Source organism: Pezoporus occidentalis, unplaced genomic scaffold, assembly GCF_034315485.1.
Source record: "Pezoporus occidentalis ecotype Australia unplaced genomic scaffold, CSIRO_AGI_Poc_V1 ctg3, whole genome shotgun sequence".
Classification (NCBI taxonomy): domain Eukaryota; kingdom Metazoa; phylum Chordata; class Aves; order Psittaciformes; family Psittacidae; genus Pezoporus; species Pezoporus occidentalis.
This window is the reverse complement of record NW_026914940.1, coordinates 14,901,134-14,916,212: the sequence shown is the minus strand read 5'-3', so window position 1 is coordinate 14,916,212 and position 15,079 is coordinate 14,901,134. Positions and strand designations below refer to the sequence as shown.

Here is a 15,079-nt window from a genome sequence, read left to right as displayed (position 1 = left end):
CAATTTCCTTGAGACAGCTGTCCCATTGGAGAAGGCAAAGCACTTGATCTCTCCTGTGGAGGTAATTTACTAGAAGCAAAGCAAAATTAATGTACATTACATATGGCAAAACTAATTATACATTACAGCTTCAAAGTTTCCCTTAAATAACCAGAAAAATAAAGTATTCCTGTAACATTCCTTTATGATGGTTGTTATAGTCCCTCCTCAGAGAGGAAAGCGAAAACCCTCGCAATCCCTTTCTCCCTCCCAGTTGCCCTTGAATAACAGGTATGAGGTCTTGGAACTACAGGGCCAGGTAAATGGAGATGGAGGGGTAGATCTATCTAGTGAATCACCTAGGGCTTGTCACTCACCCCCATGCCTTAGAACTTCTTCAACCAAGAAGAAGAGTAATTGTGGTGGGTGACTCCCTTCTGAGGGGAGCAGAAGGGCCCATTTGTCAACCAGATCCATCCCACAGGGAAGGCTGCTGCCTACCTGGGGCTCAGATTAGAGATGTTAAAAGAAAACTCTCTGACCTGGTGGAGCCCTCTGGCTACTATCCGCTGCTAGGGTTGGCAGTGATGAAATTATTGCAAGGAGGGCAAGGGCAACAAAGAGAGATTTCAGGGCCTTGGGACGGCTGGTTAGAGGGTCTGGAGCACAAGTGGTGTTTGCCTCCATACCTGTTACAAGCAAAGGTGAAGAGATAAATAGGAAGAGACTGCAGATCAATGTATGGCTATGGGACTGGTGCCAAAGGCAGGGGTTTGGGTTTTTCAATCATAGGCTGCTATATGAGACACCTGGTTTGATGGTGGCAGGTGGGAAACACCAGTCCCAGAGGGGGAAAAGGTTTTTGGGGCAGGAGTTAGCAGGGCTCATTGACAGGGCTTTAAACTAGATATGAAGGGGGAAAGGGAGATAAGTGGGCCTGTTAGGGACAAGCCCAAGAGAAACATGCTAGGGCTTGAAGGATGGCGGACTAGGGAGGATTTTCAATCTATTGTTTCATTTGAGGGAAAGGATAGTTGTTTAGACCCTGTCCTGCGGGGAAAAAAAGGTACCTGGGCAAGAGTCAGCAGAGCTCACTCACAGAGCTCTAGGTTAGTGTGAGGGGGTTGTACCTGGGTTGGAACTAGTGGGGCATTGTTCTAGTATTAATGAAGACCAGAAGGCCTCCCGCCTTCCAAGGGTGCCACTAGCGTGCTCAGCTCGCTCCCTGAAATGCCTGTACACCAATGCACGCAGCATGGGGAATAAACAGGAGGAGTTAGAAGTCTGTGTGCGGTCTAAAGGTTATGACCTGGTGGCAATTACAGAGACATGGTGGGGCAGCTCACATGACTGGAATGTGGTTATGGATGGCTATGTCCTTTTTAGGAAAGATAGGTCAGCAAAGCGAAGTGGTGGAGTTGCTCTTTATATGAGAGAGAGACTAGAATGTATTGAGTTCTGTCCAGGGGCAGATGAGGAGCAAGTGGAAAGTCTGTGGGTACGAATTAAGGGACAGGCTGGTATGGGTGATTCAGTTGTGGGGGTCTATTACAGACCTCCTGATCAGGACAAAGGAGTTGAGGCTTTCTACAGGCAACTGAAAGCAGCCTCATGACTACATGCCTTGGTCCTCATGGGGGATTTTAACTACCCTGGTATTTGCTGGAAGACTTACACAGCCAATCATTCACAGTCTGGGAGGTTCCTCCAGTGCATTGATGATAACTTCTTAATGCCAATGGTGGACAAACCAACTAGGAGAGGAGTGCTGCTGGATCTAGTACTCACCAACAAGGAGGGTCTGGTTGAAGTGGTAATGGTCAATGAAGTGGTGATGGTCAATGGCAGCCTTGGCTGCAGTGACCATGAGATGGTGGAGTTTAGGATCCTGTGTGGGAGGAATAGAATACCTAGCAAGGCCACAGTTCTGGATTTCTGAAGGGCCAACTTTGGCCTCTTCAATCAATTGCTAAGGGAAGTCTCATGGGAAAGGGTACTAGGTGGTAAAGAGGCTCAAGATAGTTGGTCAGCATTCAAGGACCACTTCTTCAAAGCTCAGGATCAGAGTATCTCAATGGGTAGGAAGTCAAGTAGGGGAGCCAGGAGACCAGCATGGTTAAACAAGGAACTGCTGGGCAAACTCATGCAGAAAAAGAGAATCTATGGATTATGGAAGGAGGGGCTGGCCACTTGGGAGGAATATAGGACAGTTATTAGAGGATGCAGGGAGGCAATTAGGACAGCTAAGGCCTCCTTGGATCTTAATCTTGCAAGTCGGGTTAAGGACAATAGAAAGGGCTTCTTCAAATACATAGTGGATAAAACACAAGAGGCAATACAGGCCCACTGCTGAACGAGGTGGGTGCCCTGGAGACAGAGGATATAAAGAAGGCAGAGGAGCTGAATGCCTTCTTTGCCTCTGTCTTTACTCCTGCAGACTCTCCCCAGGGGACCCAGATTCCTATAGCCCCGGAAGGAGTCAGGATAAAGGAGGAGTTTGCTTTGGTAGATGAGGAATGGATTAGGGATCAGTTAAGTAATCTGGATGTCTATAAATCAATGGGTCTGGATGGAATACACCCGCGGGTGCTGAGGGAGCTGGCGGAGGTCATTGCTGGGCCACTCTCCATCATCTTTGGTAAGTCGTGGGAAACAGGAGAGGTGCCTGAGGATTGGAGGATGGCAAATGTCAAGCCGGTCTATAAGAAGGGAAAGAAGGAGGACCCAGGTAATTATAGACCAGTCAGCCTTACCTCCATCCCTGGAAAGGTGATGGAACAACTTATTCTTGACACCATCTCTAGACATATCAAGGATGAGGAGTCATTAAGAGCAGTCAACATGGTTTTACCAAAGTCGTGTTTGACCAACCTAATAGCTTTCTATGAGGAAGTAACTAGGTGGATGGATGATGGTAGAGCGGTAGATGTGTTTTTTCTTGATTTCAGTAAGGCATTTGATACTGTCTCCCACAGCATCCTCATAGATAAGCTAAGGAAGTGTGGGCTTGATGATCAGGTAGTGAGGTGTATCAAGAACTGGTTGAAAGGAAGAAGGCAGAGAGTTGTGGTTAATGGGGCAGAATCTAGCTGGAGGTCTGTGACTAGTGAAGTCCCTCAGGGGTCGGTGCTGGGACCAGTGCTGTTAAAAATGTTAAATTTTCATCAACGACCTGGATGAGGGAACTGAATGTACCCTCAGCAAGTTTGCTGATGATACTAAACTGGGAGGAGTGGCTGACACACCAGAGGGCTGTGTTGCCATTCAGTGAGACCTGGACAGGCTGGAGAGTTGGGCGGGGAGAAACTTGATGAAATTTAACAAGGGCAAGTGTAGAGTCTTGCATCTGAGGAAGAACAACCCCATGTACCAGTACAGGTTGGGGGCTGACCTGCTGGGCAGTAGTGAAAGGGAAAGGGACTTGGGGGTCCTGGTGGATAGGAGGATGACCATGAGCCGACAATGTGCCCTTGTGGCCAAGAAGGCCAATGGCATCCTAGGGTGCATTAGAAAGGGTGTGGTTAGTAGGTCAAGAGAGGTTCTCCTCCCCCTCTACTCTGCCTTGGTGAGGCCGCATCTGGAATATTGTGTCCAGTTCTGGGCCCCACAGTTCAAGAAGGACAGGGAATTGCTTGAAAGAGTCCAGCGCAGAGCCACAAAGATGATTAAGGGATTGGACCATCTCCCTTATGAGGAGAGGCTGAGGGAGCTGGGTCTCTTTAGCTTGGAGAAGAGGAGACTGAGTAGTGACCTCATCAATGTTTACAAATATGTAAAGGGTGAGTGTCAGGATGATGGAGCTAGGGTTTTTTCAGTGATGTCCAATGATAGGACAAATGGCAATGGGTGTAAACTGGAGCATAGGAGGTTCCATGTGAGCATCAGGAAAAATTTCTTTACTGTGAGAGTGACAGAGCACTGGAACAGGTTGCCCAGGGGGGTTGTGGAGTCTCCTACATTGGAGATATTCAAGGCCCGCCTGGACAAGTTCCTGTGTGATGTACTCTAGGTTACCCTGCTCTTGCAGGAGGGTTGGACTAGATGATCTTTTGAGGTCCCTTCCAACCCTTAGGATTCTGTGATTCTGTGATTTGATATAGGGATATTTATTTGAACCAAAAATATCAAAACAGATTAAAGAATATGCTCTAAAGGGGACAATGCCATCCATACAACTAAGTTCAAAAGCACTTTACCAAAAACATTTGGATGGAACTACTCAGATGAATTAAAAAAGCATAGATATTACCTGAAAGGATTATATCAATAACATTTTTATAAATTTCACGGAAATAAAGGATTCTTACTCCTCAGGGTTTTTTCTTTTCTTATAAATTTCAGAATGCTAGAAAAATGTATTTCTTTTTAGCTAATACGTCTAATCAAAATATTGCCTGAGCAAAGCGTTATATTGTGAAGCAGTAGCTGTCTTCTTGAACTTGCAATTGGGAATCTCAGTGTTTCTTCAATGCCAGAAGAATTTCATAACAGAGAGCTTCTTTTATAATCACTAACATGCAGCTGAATTCTTACAAATATGACTTTATTTAATTTCTCACTCTATCTTTGGTATGGCCAAGAGCTATAGGACTTAAGTCATAAGTGCGATATAAGGTTCAAGTTTGTCCTGTAATTATGGTGGCATTCAGTATGAGGACACCCTGGGTATCAGACTGTGTGCACACACAGTAGACTTAAGTTATTGATTCTCTGGTGGTATAAGAACTTCTCACCTTGTCTTTGAATAGATGAGACAATGAACTGATCTGGGACACCATTATTTCCATTCTGATAAAATATCCTTTACTTCAGAATTTTTGACTAAAAAGTTTTCATTTTAGGATTAGAGTGGCCAAGAGCAAAACACTGTTGTAGTGTGGATGCCATTCAGCCTCAGGGACAGACAGCTGCTCCAACCCCTGTTTAGTTTTGAAGCAGCTGCATTCCCTCCAGTTCTGGAAGTAAAGATTTTTGGTTACTGAGAGGATGGCTTAGAAAAACCCTTAAGTTTTTCAGTGGATTGCAGTTTCTTTTAGACACTGTCAAAGAAGTGTTATCCTCCAAATCTTATTACGCGTTTACTGTGCAAATAGACTTTTATTCCTTATATGACAAAATTATATATGTTCTGATTTCTTCTTTCTCTATTAATTGTTGCATTATATTACTGTGAGTCAGATGTTTTGAGCTTTCAACCTGCATCCAGTTAAGAATCTCAATATTTAGTTATTCTTTGAAAACACTGGATAAAAGCTTCACAAATCTTCGGAATGAAAAGCGTTATACAAACATGAGATCATTCTAATGCTTTTTTAAATAATATTAGAAATGATAAGAAATAGTAATTTCCTCTCTGCATTTCATTACTAATTTACTTACATGACTATACCTTTGTAAAGATTATTAACTATTTACAAGTAATATAAAACTAATATTAAAATCAGGCGTGTTGGTAATTTGCTTTGTTATATCATGTCCTTCTCTTTTTTCCCAGTCTATCATTCAATGTTGTGAAATTTCAGTGTTATTTTTCTAACATAAACAAATTATGCACATGAACATTCTCATGCTTCATAAAAGGACTGATGTGGTTATGTGCCTTATTTACCAAGATAACAATCTGAAGTGTTCTTGATGACAACTTGAACTAACTGAAGTGGAGCTATTCCTCACAATTGTCCTTAAAAATTCTCAAAGAGGTCTTTTTTTTTTTCAGTTTCTGATTGTGCTGCTAAGTTTGTAGAAAATGGAGAAATTCCTCTGTTAGAAACTCCAAGATTCTAAATGACTTCTCAAAGCCAGTGACTTGAACAAAATGATTTTCAAACTACTATTATCAATTTTCTGAAGGCAAACATTCAAAGTAGAGAGCAGTTGTTAAAGCATCTGTCCTAATACCTAAACTGTAGCCATAGCAAATTTAGAAATAAATCTATATATAATTTCCCCATGTTCATCAATTATTTCATGAACATACAATTTCTATACCTATAGTCATTGCACAGCAGATAAACATTCATTTAGGACAGGTTTTATACATTCTGAGAGAAGACTTGCAACTTCTGGTGATTCTGCTGATAGCCAAGGTATTTAGAACAGAAGATGTCTATCTTGCTTAGCATCTGTCACATGGTAGTAGACTCAACCTCCTGTATAACTCAGATAAGATTCCCATATCAATATTTTTAAAAGTGACTAATTATTTTAGAAGCCTCCATTTTTAGATAGGCACCTATGGTAAGTACTATCTGTTCCTCCTCCCTTCCCTCTACCCCTTTTTTATTTCTCATTTGTTTTTTTAGGAGCTGCTGAGCAATCTTTCTCTGAAGGTCAACAGACAGCTTCAGAGCTTCATACCACAGCCTGGAAATTCACTGGTAAATTCTCAGGCTACTAGTTAAAAAGAGTTATAGCTAATTTTAGTGTTAAAAGAACAAGTGAGAGAAACTTCAAGATCTTGTATGGAATCAACAGTTTAACACAGAATAAAAAGTAAAGGGAAGTTAAAATAAATAGCACACTTAAAGAGGAAAAAAAATAAGTCAAATTAGATGGCAAATTACAGACCTGCGAATAGTTTGGACAAAGATAATGGTAAACTACTGCAGTCAGAGAGTGGGATCAAACTTTACTGGGAAAAACTTTAAGGTATTGGTGATTGTGATTACCTTGAATTTCAGTATTCAGATGGGAATTTCCCCTGTATATTAGTGGTGAAGGAAAGTCTGCATCCTGATCTTGTTATGGCTACAAGTGAACCTCTGAATGATGAAATCAGCTGTCATGGTTTAATCCCAGACGGCAACCTAGAACCATGCAGCCACTCACTCACTCCCCCCCCTTGCCCCTTTACCTCCTGGCTCCCTGAGGGATGGGGAAGAGAACTGAAAGAATGTAACTCCCATGGGTTGAGATAAGAACAGTCCAGTAATTAAGCTATAACACAAATCACTACTGCTACCACCAATAATAATAATGATAAGGGAAATAAAAGGGAAGAGAATACAATAACTCACCGCCCGTTGACTGATACCCAGCCCGACCCGAGCAGCACCCTGGGCCCTCCGGGTACCTCCCCCCAGCTTATATACTGGTCATGATGTGCTCTGGCATGGAATACCTCTTTGGAAAGTTTGGGTCAGGTATTCTGTCTCTTGTTTCCTCATGGCAGACCATGAGACTCAGAAAGTCCTTGGTCAGAGTAAACCTTACTCAGCAACAGCTAAAACCATCCGTGTTATCAGTGTTGTTCCCAGACTGAAAGTCAAAATCACAGCACTGAACCAGCTACTAAGAAGAAGAAAAATGACTGCTAGAGCTGAACCCAGAACACCAGATCTGCGACATTATTAATCCAGTAAGAGGAGAGAGCTCTATTAGGAAGTACAAATATGAATTAGTATTCCTCAAACTTTGATGAATATTAAAGGAAAAAATGAAAGGTAATAATAAAATTGTTGAGGAATTAGTGATATTTCTTTGTGATGAAGATATATATATTTTAAATATTCCTGAAAAATATATCTACACCAGTTTTATATGAATGGCAATTTCTTGGAAAGTTTATTGTTTGTAGAATGCTCCCTGAAAGTGTGTCAAGCCCGGTGTTAAAAAAAAAAAAAATTAGGGAATAAATCTCTACCTGTAGTCTCACGGAGGGATTTTTTTTTTTTGGGGGGGGGGGTGGTAGGGAATGTTGCTAAACAAGCATGAAAAAAAAACCTTGTTTAAAAAATATTTTCCTAGAATAGAATCATAGAATAGTTAGGGTTGGAAAGGACCTTAAGATCATCTAGTTCCAACCCCCCTGCCGTGGGCAGGGACACCTCACACTAAACCATCGCACCCAAGGCTTTGCCCAACCTGGCCTTAAACACTGCCAGGGATGGAGCATTCAAAACCTCCCTGGGCAAACCATTCCAGTACCTCACCACTCACACAGTAAAGAACTTCCTCCTTATATCCAATCTAAACTTCCCCTGTCTAAGTTTTAACCCATTACCCCTTGTCCTGTCACTACAGTCCCTAATGAAGAGTCCCTCTCCAGCATCCCTGTAGGCCCCCTTCAGATACTGGAAAGCTGCTAGGAGGTCTCCACGCAGCCTTCTCTTCTCCAGGCTGAACAGCCCCAGCTATCTCAGCCTATCTTCATATTAGCATGCCTTCCAGGAGAATCTGCTCCAAGATTTTGCCAGGCCCAGAGACTGACTGGTCTGTGATTCCCTGGGTCATCCATTTTCCCCTTCTTGAAAATGGGGGTTATATTTCCCTTTTTCCACTCATCAGGAACTTCACGTGACTGCCATGATTTTTCAAATATGATGGCCAGTGGCTTAGCAACTTCATTTGCCAGCTCCTTCAGGACCCGTGGATAGATTTCATCAGGTCCCATGGACTTGTGCACTTTTAGGTCCTTAAGATGGTCTTGAGCAAGATCCTCTCCCACTGTGGGCCTAGGGTCTTCGTTCTCACAGTCGCTACATCTGCCTTTCAAGTCTTGGGTGGTATGGTCAGAGCCTTTGCCAGTGAAGACCGAGGCAAAGACCTCATTATGAACCTCAGCCTTCTCCAAGTTCCGTGTAGCCAGTTCTCCCAATAACTTCCAAAGAGGGACTATGTTGTCCCTAGTCTGTCTTTTATTTGCATTGTAACTATAGAATCCCTTCTTAACTTCCTAGCTTTCCTAACTTGGTCCCTAGCTTCCCGTATAGCACCCCTGTGTTCTTCCCAAGCCACTTGTCCTTTCTTCCAGCTTTTATAAGCCTCTTTTTTCCTTCAAATTTTCCTCAGCAGCTCCTTATCCTTCCAAGGAGGTCTCCTGGCCCTCCTGCTGCACTTCCTTCTGGTTGGGATGCAACACTCCTGAGCTTGAAGCAGGTGATCCTTGAATATCAGCCAACAGTCTTGGGCCCCTCTGCCCTCTAGGGCTGTATCCCATGGAACCTTACTAAGCAGGTTCCTGAAGAGGCCAAAGTCTGCTCTTTTGAAGTCCAGGCCAGTGAGCTTGCTGCATGCTCTTCTCACTGTCCTGAGGATCTCGAACTCGACCATCTCATGATCGCTTCAACCAAGGCTGCCCTGGAGCATCACATTTCCAATGAGCCCTTCCCTGTTGTTGAGCACGAGGTCAAGCATGGCACCTCTCCTTGTCGGCTCCTCTATTACTTGCAGAAGGAAGTTGTCTTCCACGCAATCAAGGAACTTCCTGGATTGCTTGTGCCGGGCCTTACCATCGTTCCAACAGATGTCAGGGTGGTTGAAGTCACCCATGAGATCAAGGGCCTGTGAGCGTGAGGCTTTTCCTGTCTGTCTATGGAGTGCTTTATCCGCAGGTTCTCCTTGATCAGGCGGTCTGTAACAGATCCCCACAGTAATGTCTCCCATCGCTGTCCTCCCTTTAACCCTGACCCACAAACTCTCTGCTGACTGCTCTCCTGTCCCCAGACAGATTTCCATACTCTCCAGCCTATCCCTAACATAAAGGGCAACTCCCCCTCCCCACCTGACAGGCCTGTCTTTTCTAAAGACCCTGTAACATTCCATTCCAAAACTCCAGTCATAGGAGCCATCCCACCATGTTTCTGTGATGCCCATTATATCATACTCCCATAGACGTGCGTACATCTCTAATTCCTCTTGTTTGTTCCCCATGCTACAGGCGTTTGTATAGAAGCATCTGAGCCGAGCTCCAGATGAAGCCGGCTCATTGGCTGCAGAGGCTGGAATTGCTCCAAGAATTTATTATAGGTGTTGGCAACTGACTGGGTGTGTTGGGATGGAATGATGCCCCCTTCCCCCAACACATCTAGCTTAAAGCATCCTTGACCAGTCTGGTAAGCCTCCTACTGATGTTGCTCTTCCCCTTGTCAGACCAGCTCCACCAGCCACCACTAGACCTGGCCTACAAACCTGGGTCCCGTGTTCAAGACACCCAAATCCCTGACTATGGCACCACCCTTCTAACCATTTATTAACCTGGCCAATCCTCCTAGCCTTTTTAGGGTCTTCCCCTGTATCCTGGAGAATTGACGAAAAGACAGTCTGAGCTCCAGAGCCCCTGATCACCTCTCCCAGGGCTCTGTTGTCCTTCTTTATGTTCTCCAGGCTGCTGCTATCTATATCCCTAGCACCCACATGGATCACCAGAAGTGGCTAATAGTCCGTGGGACTTACTAGAGCAGGCAGCCTCTCTGCAGCATCCCTGATCCATGCCCCACGTAGGCAACGCACCTCCCTTGAGACTGGGTCAGGCTGACAGATGAATGCTTCTGTTCCTTTCAAAGTAGAGTCCCCTACTACTACAACCCGCTGCTTTTTCCTGGCAGCACCAGTAGAGATCTTTAGCAGTGCACTAGCTGGTTGTTTCTGGTGCGGGTATGTTTTCTCATCAGCCCCCTGCATGACAGCAAAGTGGTTCTTGGTGGGGACAACATATTTAGGAGGAAGCCCCTTGCTTTTAATTGTCCTCTTCCTCCTTTGTTGTTTTTTTCTCGTTGCTGTTTCCCAGCTTCCTGGGTTAACGGCCTCCTTGACATTCTTGAACTTCTTAAGGTTTGTGCTGGCCCCACCCCTCAGGCCTTTAAAGGTCCCTTTGAGTGGCATTCCTTCCTTTCACCAGTCTGGTGTTGTCAGCAAACTTCCCAAGAATGCCATCATTCCTACTGTTCAATGTCACTAACAAAGGTGTTAAACAATGCTGGCCCCAACACTGACACCGGAGGAGCACTACTCGTCAGTGATTTCTGCTTCAGTATCGAGCTGTTTATTGCAACTGTTTGAGTGTGACCAACTTCCAACAATTCTTTATCTACCGAGTCATCCATCCATCAAATCCATGTCTCTCTAGTTTAGAGACAAAGATGGAATGTGGGAAAGAGTTAAATGCTTTGCGCAGGTCCTGGTAGATGACATCAGTCATTCTTCTCTTATCCACCAATGCAGTCATCTTGTTGTAGAAAGCCACCAAATTTAGCAGGCAAAATTTGCCCTTAGTGAAGCTATGTTGGTTGTCTAGGACGTTCAAGGAGAAAGTATCTTACAGAAGTGCCTGATCCTGGTCCAAGCACTATTTCTACAGTTTCAAAATTTAGTAACTTTCCTCTAGAGCTGGGGTCAGGGTGTCCACAGAAACTATTTTCAGCCTAAAAGAGTTGAGAATCTGTTATTAGGAGAGTGTTTCAGAATGCAAAGCCGGTGTGGGTGCCTTGAGTTTTTCCCTGCGGGAGAACTCTGTGGAGTATAGACAGTCTTGGAAGACTTGTTTCCCTAGCTGAATTTAATTATTAATTTCTTTCCACTGGGAAAGTTCTTAATATCAACAAAAATATGAATTATTGATTAAACTACCATAATTATCAGTGTATTCCAATACCTGTCCTCCAAGCTTTGACACTGAGAAATAATTTACTGAGAACATTATCTTTAGAGTCACTAGAGGTTTAGTTTAGTGCAGCAAATCACATAAACATAAGTATTTAAGTCAGCACTACTCATATATGTAAGGATTAGCACAATATTGAATTATGCATCACACACTTCCTTGGATTAAGGGAGAAAGTATTTAGAAATACCTAAAAAGCAGTCTTATAAAATGATAAAAAAAAGAATATACAGATTTAAATGTTTACTAAAGAAATATATTCTTGCTGCAGCAAGGAAGTAAATTTTGGACTGGTTGGATTATCATCTTGTTCAACAAAGCTTAGAAATTTGATATAAATGTAAGAAGCAAGTGCAATTTCACATGCTATAGCACTTATTATCCAGAAGACACACAAAAGACCTGGATATGAGGCACAATTTGAAATAACATGCGTGTTTGTGATTATCACATTCATTTAAAGCATCTTGATAAAGTCAAGTTGGACATTGTGTATTTAAACTGGATAATAATACTTTTTTTTTAAATTGGGTGACAATATTTTTTTATGTGTATGACTTTATTATTAAATCACGCACATTATCCTGTGTAAATATCTGAAGGCAGAGAGCAGTGACAGTCACTTCAGATCTGCAGTAGCAATTTAATCACACAGAGGCCAAGAATAACTTATTAAATACCTTATGGTAGATAACAATTTACTGAATTGAATTTTGTTGTTTGCACAAAATTGACATTCAGTGCAGCTACAGAAGATCCCTCATAAGAGCTATTTATTAAGGTATCACAGCAATTGACTTTTCACCTTTCCTGAGATTCTACTGAAAGCAGTCAGAATAAGATTAATTGATTGTCCAAAACCTAATTATTATTATTTCTTTAATAACCCTTTTTTTTTCAGGTAAGAAAGGGAAGTGAAGTTACGATCTGGAGTTTCAGTAGTGGAAAGAACTTGCAGAAGGCATTGGAAAGCATTACCAAAGTGATAAAACACACAACTAAAACAATAAAAAAAACCCCACAACTTGTCTAGTAAAGTACTGTCCTGTGTTCAGCAGTAGCGATTACTTTTCTCCTTCGTGGTAGCTGGTGCAGTGTTGTGTTTTGACTTCCAGCCTGAGAACAGTGCTGGTGATACTGATGTTTTCTGTTGTTGCTAAGTGATGTTTACCCTGACCAAGGACTTTGTGAGGCTCATGCTCTGCCAGGGAGGAGAGGAAGCCGTGAGGAAGCAGAGACAGCAGTTTATTTTTGGCGGCTAGCTCAGTCGGTAGAGCATGAGACTCTTAATCTCAGGGTCGTGGGTTCAAGCCCCACGTTGGGCGCCAAAAATAAACTGTTGTGGTTTATACCCTAGCCAGACAGCTTGTTCACTCACTCCCAGTGAGTGGTGCTGGGCTGAGAGCAATCGAAGCCCCCCCCCCCCCCAAGGCTCTCCCCTTCCCTGCTCCCATGAGGGATGGGGAGGAGAATCGAAAGTGCAACTCCCATGGGTTGAGACAAGAACAGTCCAGCAACCAATGTACAACACAAATCACCACCGCTGCCACCAACGACAACAATGATAAGAGAAAATAACAAGGGAAGAGAATACAATACCACTTGCCAAGAAACGAGTCCGACCCAGAAGCCCATGTCCTTCCGGGTAACTCCCAGTTACCCCCCACCCCGGGCATGAAGTGCTGTGGTATGGAATACCTCTTTGTCTAGCCTGGGTCAGGTGCCCCATCTCTGCTTCCTCCTGGCTTCCCCTCCTCCCTGGCAGAGCATGAGCCTCACAAAGTCCTTGGTCAGGGTAAACATCACTTAGCAACAACCAAAAACATTGGTATCACCAACACTGTTCACCGGCTGGAAGTCAAAACACAGCACTGCAGCAGCTACCATGAAAGAGAAAAATGATTGCTACTGCTGAACCCAGGACAAGTACCTTGTTTCTCAATAATTCAGACTTAAAATAACTCAATACTAAAACTAATGTTCAGACATATTTCTTTTCCCCATAACTTAATGACTTTGCGGGGAGTTTAGTTACATCTTTGAGAGGAGGTTTACACAGAATTTTAAACTTCTTGCATTGTTCTGTGTTTTGATGTGTGATGAGAATCTTAAATCAATGTTCTATTAGTATGTGGGAGTAATTGCCATGATATGCTTCTAGAGATAAATATCAGAGCTAATGCGTGTGACTGTTATCTTCATTCCTACACTTAGGATGTGTGATCTTTAGGGAATGTAAATTTTTAATTATTCTTTTCTATTGCAAATTTGATACTGTTCTCAGGGAGCTGAGTGAAATCAGTAAGACTTTTTTTTCACTGGCTTCAATAACAGAAGACTGAAGCTTGGTAGTTTATCTTTTGTGAAACTTCCTCCACAAGCTTTTCTTGCACAGAAATTTTTCCATTTCATATGCAGTTTACATACTGTGTATGTCTGAACAACCATCAATATTAGCAAGTGGAGGAAGGTAAATCTGAAAATAAAGCAGAAGAGACTATATATGTTGTTACATAATGGGTAATCGCATTAAAGTAAACCTGTTACCATTTTTCATGTGGAAGGATCGTAATGTGAGAAATCCTTTAAAGCCTCTAGAGATTTTGAACTCTTTCCTGGCCCTTATCCACATGAAGCTAAGACTAAACATTCTGAGGTGTGGGGAAAGAAAATAAAATAAAATAAAAGCAAAGGGAGTAAATCATGAGTACTACTAAGAATTAAAAATTCTAAGGCACCAAAATGAGGGAATTGTCCCTAAATGACCCAGATTCAAGTCTAAACTATTTATTTATTCGTTCATTCATTCATTCATTCATTCATTCATTCATTCATTCATTCATTCATTCCCTTTCTCAGATGAGAATCACAAGCTTTCCAAAATGACTGGAGACTTTGCAGATATGAGGAGCTCCTTTATTCTTTGTTCTTAGATCTGTTGAACAATGCATACGCAAGTGGATTTTCTTTGGACCAGGGAGCTGTATCAAGTCCTTTACCGCTAGGCCACACAATGCATTTCCCCATCTCTTTCTATCTTTGCATATTTAGTAACTGTACCAAGACATTCATATTAGCATAATGTGTGACCATGGATTTCACTAGTTCTGTGGAAGCTGAATTAAACATACTCTAATGAATTAAAGAAGGAACTCTTACTCCCAAATTAACAGTCGAGTCTTACATTAGACCCTCATATTAGTACTTTTTAGTCCCTATTAAGTTCTGTTAAGCTAGCGACAAAGTAAGTACATCCAGTATGGCAAAGAACACCATTTGGTGAAGCTATCAGAATTTTGCATTGATGTGCAGTCTGTTTCCAATTTCAATAGCATATATAGGTGTACTTAGACTGAAGAATTAGAATGACTTCTTGAGTTTCAGTGTCATTCCAGAAATCAAAAAGGCTTTCTGTCCAAAATAGGAAAAGGCCTAACATGTCTCTTCTGTTTCTGACTGATGTTTGTTTAATGTGTTCTTAAGGACTCCACAATCTCTCAGGCAATCTCTTTCTAAGCCTCACCAGCATTACCACTAGAGAGTTTATTTCTGTAATTTAGATCTAACTAAGCTCTCTAACCCATTCTGGTTTTATGAGACTGAGGTGTTCTCCTCTGTCACTGATAATAATTGTCATAACTGTTTGAGTTCAGTTAAATTTTAAAATAAAAAATGATGTGAAAATTTAGTTCATATCTTTGCCATCCACTGTCAATAGCT

General features: G+C 42.4%; 1 non-coding gene across 1 annotated transcript; it reads left to right on the top strand.

Annotated features, from left to right (window-relative positions):
* Positions 1-12,609: 12,609 nt before the first annotated feature.
* Positions 12,610-12,690, top strand: TRNAK-CUU (transfer RNA lysine (anticodon CUU)). Its single transcript has one exon. It is a non-coding gene; the product is annotated as a tRNA-Lys (tRNA).
* Positions 12,691-15,079: the final 2,389 nt, after the last annotated feature.